At 45.4% G+C, this 5,480-nt stretch overlaps 1 protein-coding gene across 1 annotated transcript in view; it reads right to left on the reverse strand.

The window, feature by feature from the left end:
- LOC106814331 (tektin-2-like) overlaps positions 1-2,386 on the reverse strand; it is a 9,644-nt gene extending 7,258 nt beyond the window's left edge. The window contains exon 1 of the mRNA XM_014818631.1: positions 2,270-2,386. The gene's annotated coding sequence lies outside the window, so the exon portion shown is untranslated. The remainder of the gene's footprint in view (positions 1-2,269) is intronic.
- Positions 2,387-5,480: the final 3,094 nt, after the last annotated feature.

The following is a 5,480-nucleotide window of genomic DNA, read 5'->3' on the forward strand; positions in this document are numbered from 1 at the left end:
CTCTCTCTCTCTCTCTCTCTCTCTCTCTCTCTCTCTCTCTCTCTCTCTCTCTCTCTCTCTCTCTCTCTCTCTCTCTCTCTCTCTCTCTCTCTCTCTCTCTCTCTCTGCACTGACGTTAGAAGCGACCACCACGTGTCTCTGATTAAGAAAGCTTAGCGCTTGCTTTTCTGGTGTGCCGTATACACGCAGATAGGCACACATGCCTGCACCACACACGTGCACAGAAACACCCGCGCTCGCACATACGCTCAGACACGCACGCACGCAAACACACAAACACACACACAAACACATACAAATACCCCTCCCCCACCCACCCACACACGCACATGATTATTTATTGATATAACACGAGAAAAGTGATTACAGAATTAGAATAAATTCCCGCATTAGAATGAATATTAGTATTTTTTATTATTTAAATTGTTAATAAGTTTTATTATTATTTTATTCGAATAATTTATTGTCATTATAATTATTAATTAGTATTAGAATTAGCAGGAGCACAGCCTACAGGAAGGAACACGCGATCTCACGGACCGAGAATGACCTATAATTGACCGAGAATTCGTGTTTGTTCTAGAACGGAGGAAGCTATCTAACCAGCTGATGGCAAATTATTATTTTTATTTTTTTTATTTTTTATTAGCCCGTCCGTCCGACACGTCAGCCAGCTCCAAGTGTATTACAATATATTGCATATTATGTAATATATTGTATTACAATAACTTTACCGAAGGCGAATATGATACCGTAAATATTTTTCTTCATTTGAGAACGCCATTCTTTCTTTTTGGAAAGTTACGTAAGAGCGAATTTTCATTTCGTATTGCGGGTTTTGTGCGCATAGATTACAATAAATTACGTATGGGTGAATTTATGTAACCGGAGATACCGTAACACGAGATACGTTTTACTGTATAATTAAATAAATAAATATTAGTTCATAACTAAATAACTAACTAACTAACTAACTAACTAACTAACTAACTAAATAAATAAATAAATAAATAAATAAATAAATAAATAAATAAAAAAAATAAAAAAAATAGACAAAAATAGACAAAAGGACCATGAAGTTCAGTCAGTCAGTCAGTCAGTCAGTCATTCAGTGTACTGACACTAACTCGATACGGCCAAAACATCATGTTAGCCTGAACCAGTTATATAATCAGCGAGTTCAGTGTAACTACCTACAATCAATAATAGTTAAAGTGCACAAATACCAAGCTACTAGACAATACAACCTGAAACTACTATAATTAACTGAATTGAACTACCATAATTAATTAACTGAAACTATATACGTGCGTGCGACAGTGCGTGTATACCTTCACACCAAACCCCACTCTTACCACGCTACGCTATATATATATACTCTTGTTACTACACCAGGAGTGAATAATAGATTGTTGTATTGTTCACTCCTATACATGGCGGACACGGCAAGGGAGAGGCGAGCGCTCTCGCGTGCGACAATGCGCGGGGCAGGTATACTGTAGAAGATTGTCGAATAATATCTATAATTAAAACTGATGAGCGATGCGATCCGGATTGCTCCGACTGATAACATTAGGTATTTATAGCTGGCTGTCGCTGAAGATCATTGTCATAGACAACCAGAGTTACGATGCAGGCCTGCGAGGCGGTGAAGGGGTAAAGGGGAGGGGGGGTAATTCACAGAGCAAGTGAGAGACCGAGAGAGGGAATGAAAGAGAGAGAGAGAGGGGAGGAGTCAGAGATAGAGAGAGAGAGAGGGGGGCAGAGATAGAGAGAGGGAAGAAGGTAGAGAGAGGGAGCGAGAGAGATAGATAGAGAGAGAGAGAGAGAGAGAGAGAGAGAGAGAGGGAGAAGGGGGAAGGTGGAAGAGGCGAGAGAGAGAGAGGCAGAGACAACAACCAACGTGATGCGCGCTAGGTCCTATAATACAACCGTTTATAGTCGTTTCGTTTATATCGCTTTAATTACGTCCTGTTAGAATTGTTGGAATCTTGAATGTACAACATAACGGTATAACATATACATGATATTGTCAACACAACAGCCGTAGGAAAGACAAAAGAAGAACAGTTTTAACTAACAATGAGGTAAGTGAGACAACAGCCATGCACGCAAGCAAACTATAACTGAAGGGTAGCCTTGTCTTAATCAGGTGTTCCGAGTCACGAAAGCAACACGACTACGTTTAGCCCGCCGCTATAGAGAACACATCTCTAATCAGAGATGAAATCTCGTATATACCTGATAAATGAGACGCAGCGAGGCATACCTGCAGAATTCTACCTGGACCAGCTCATTCACGCGCCCCGGGGGGGAGGGGTAGGGTGGGTGGCGGACGAGTACTCATCTGTTTGGTATCCGTCCTGTTTGACGATCGAAATACTTCGTGTAATCGTGAATGGAGAGCTATGAAACTCCTGCTTGTTATAGCGTCTGTAAAAGTATTACACGGTACGAGGACGTGGTCGAAATGCGTTTAATTGCTCTCGCTTATACCAGAGTTTACGTGCATGCATACGTGCAAGGGTCGGGCGTAGCTTTCATCAACAATACGTATTCGCAACGCGTTTAGATTTACGCAATTTAGATCGAACGCTTGATATTCAAATTCCGCCCTGAACTTGACGTAGAATTGCAAATTAGCTCATGACCTGGGTACAAATAGGCAGGTATCTGTCGTTGGTAATACACGATGTCTTATTTCAACATGACAATAATACAATAGTATATATACAGTCATGCGATTATAATAAAACATGATACAGCATAATTAAAACAATAGTTGTTCAGTGTCCTTAATATCTATTTATCTATCGGTTTTTCTCCCTCTCCTTCTCTCCCTCTCTCTCTTTCCCTCGCCTTCTCTCCCCCTCTCTCTTTCTTTATTGCTCTCCCCTCTCTACCGCTCTCCCCCTCTCTCTTTCTTTATTGCTCTCCCCTCTCTACCGCTCTCCCCCTCTCTCTTTCTTTATTCGAGAATCTCCCCTTCTCTCTTTCTTTATTTCTCTTCCCTTTTTCCTTCTCCCCCCTCTCTCTTTCTTTATTTCTCTTCCCTCTCTCCCTCATCTCTCTACCTTCTTCACATTTATAATCATGATCAGTAGTTCCTTTACGCTTCCTGCATCACAACAGACCAAACATGTAACGATTCTAAAGAAAGAAAGAAAGAAAGCGCGCGAGCGAAAAGAGAGAGAGAGAGAGGGAGAATGCGCGAGGGAAAGCAACAAGATAGCGAAGGCGAGGAGAGGGGAGAGAACACGCGTCAACGCGCGAGTTCTCCGCAACTCGACATGTGCTTCAAGACACAGGCTAGTACACCGCACGCCCTATACCAGTGCCGGACTGGCGATCGGGAGCACCGGGAGTTTTCTCGGTGGCCTGGCCTGCTAAGTGCTACCCCCAACAAAAATTAATATTAAATTTAATTAATTTTCCTGGTGGGGGAGTCCCGGGACCCCCAGACCCCCGCTTAAAAACTGGCCTGACTGGAGCTATATTTCGCGCTATATTTCTCGGCCTGAATGATTTTCCCAGTCCGGCCCTGCCCTATACGATATGCTATACTATACACATCCACCTCCGCCCCACGAGATTTGTATCGGAGAGTCTGACGTCGACGCAGCCCTTTATTAAAAATTGCGTGTTACCTGTGTTTGCTCAGCGAGTATGTGTTGCTGCGTCCGCCTGCCGGGGACCAGGGGGCAGTCTCTCTTCTCTCTCTCTCCTCTCTCTCTCTCTCTCTCTCTCTCTCTCTCTCTCTCTCCGACTGCTGCTGCTGCTGCTGCTGTTGCTGCGTGCTGTGCTGGTGTGCAGTGGAATGCGTTCGGCGCAATCTCTCGCACAGAATGTTTACCTGTTCGTCTTACGCTGCTGCTTACCTTCCGTCAATCATGTCGGCCCAGACGTGGGTCAGGGCGCCGTGTCGTGGCGTGGCTTGCGCGTAGGTGCGTGCGTGCGTGCGGTGCGTGCCTGCCTGCGGTGTCTGCCTGTATTCTTTATGTGCCTGCCGTGCGTGCCTGCATGCTTGCCTCCGCTGCTTACTAATTTCAATTTATATTGAACACGCTTATCATTCCACGTTGTATTATATATATATTATATATAATATATAATATATATATATATATATATATATGTGTTTACGCCGGCGTATTCCCGCTCATATTGGCTGTGAATCACTAATGAAGCATCCATGTATCGTTCGCACATCGCAGCTAAACGGAAACGGATGGCGGATGCACATGAAACACGCATCAATCACACACCGCGTGGCATCGCATCGTCTCTCTCTCTGCTTATGATGCTGCTGCTGCTGCTGCTGCTGCTGCTGCTGCTGATGATGATGATGATGAGGATGCTTGCTGCTTGCTGCTGCTGCTGCATGCATGATGCTGTTTGCTGCTGATGCTGTGAATGCTGCATAGCTTGGCTGCTGTTACTGGCCCTGCTGCTGCTGCTGCTGCTGACTGTTACTGCTGCTGCTGCTGCTGCTGATGCTGATGCTGATGCTGATGCTGCTACTGCTTCTGCTGCGGAATTTAACACGGAACGACTGTAACACGTGCCGTACGTGATTTGTAACATCGAGCATTGTAGGAAAACAGTGCGAGACTGTCCTGCGAATGAGGAGAAACTAATCTATCAGCGGTGTATGGCGGTATACACATGCAGACAGCGGACAGTGTGGCTGGTACACACACACATATATATAAGCGCACTCACACAGTAGCGGGATGTGTGTATGCGCGGGTGTTGTGCGATATGTTAATGTTGTTGACGATACACGTAAACAACTTCTATAATGCGCACAGTGTTGCGTGCGTGCGCGCATGTGTGTGCGTGTATGCGTGTGCGCGCGTGTGTGCGCGCGCGTGCGTGCGCGTGCGTGCGTGTGTGTGCGTGTCGCGTGCGGACTGTGTGCGCGTGTTGATGCTGTGCGAGTAGCGTATGTGGCGCGTGCGATGGTGTGGTGTGTGCGTGCGTGCGTGTGAATGTGCGTGCGTGTTCTTGCATGTACCGTAATGAAAAATATGACAGCTAGGTTACGAGTAACATGTACACACATACACAACACACACCACTACACAATACACCACAGCACACACACACAGCACACACCACACACACACACACACACACACACATATGTGCTCACACATATATATACGAAGGGCACAGCAGGCCACGACAGACCTATACACACAGCACACAACACACACACACACAGAGCACAAGTCACACCATCACAGCACACACACCACACACACACACACACCACACACACCACACATACACACACACACACACACACCACCATACAACACACACACACACACACACACACAGCACACACACACACACACAACCACACTACACACCACAGGCACACACGCGCATGTCACTCCATGACGAACACACACAGCAAATAGAACACCAGAATATTCATTGCGAATATGTACAGGCTTTAGTTCTTCTTAACC

The sequence above is a fragment of the Priapulus caudatus genome, unplaced genomic scaffold (genome assembly GCF_000485595.1).
Source record: "Priapulus caudatus unplaced genomic scaffold, Priapulus_caudatus-5.0.1 Scaffold906, whole genome shotgun sequence".
NCBI lineage: Eukaryota > Metazoa > Priapulida > Priapulimorpha > Priapulimorphida > Priapulidae > Priapulus > Priapulus caudatus.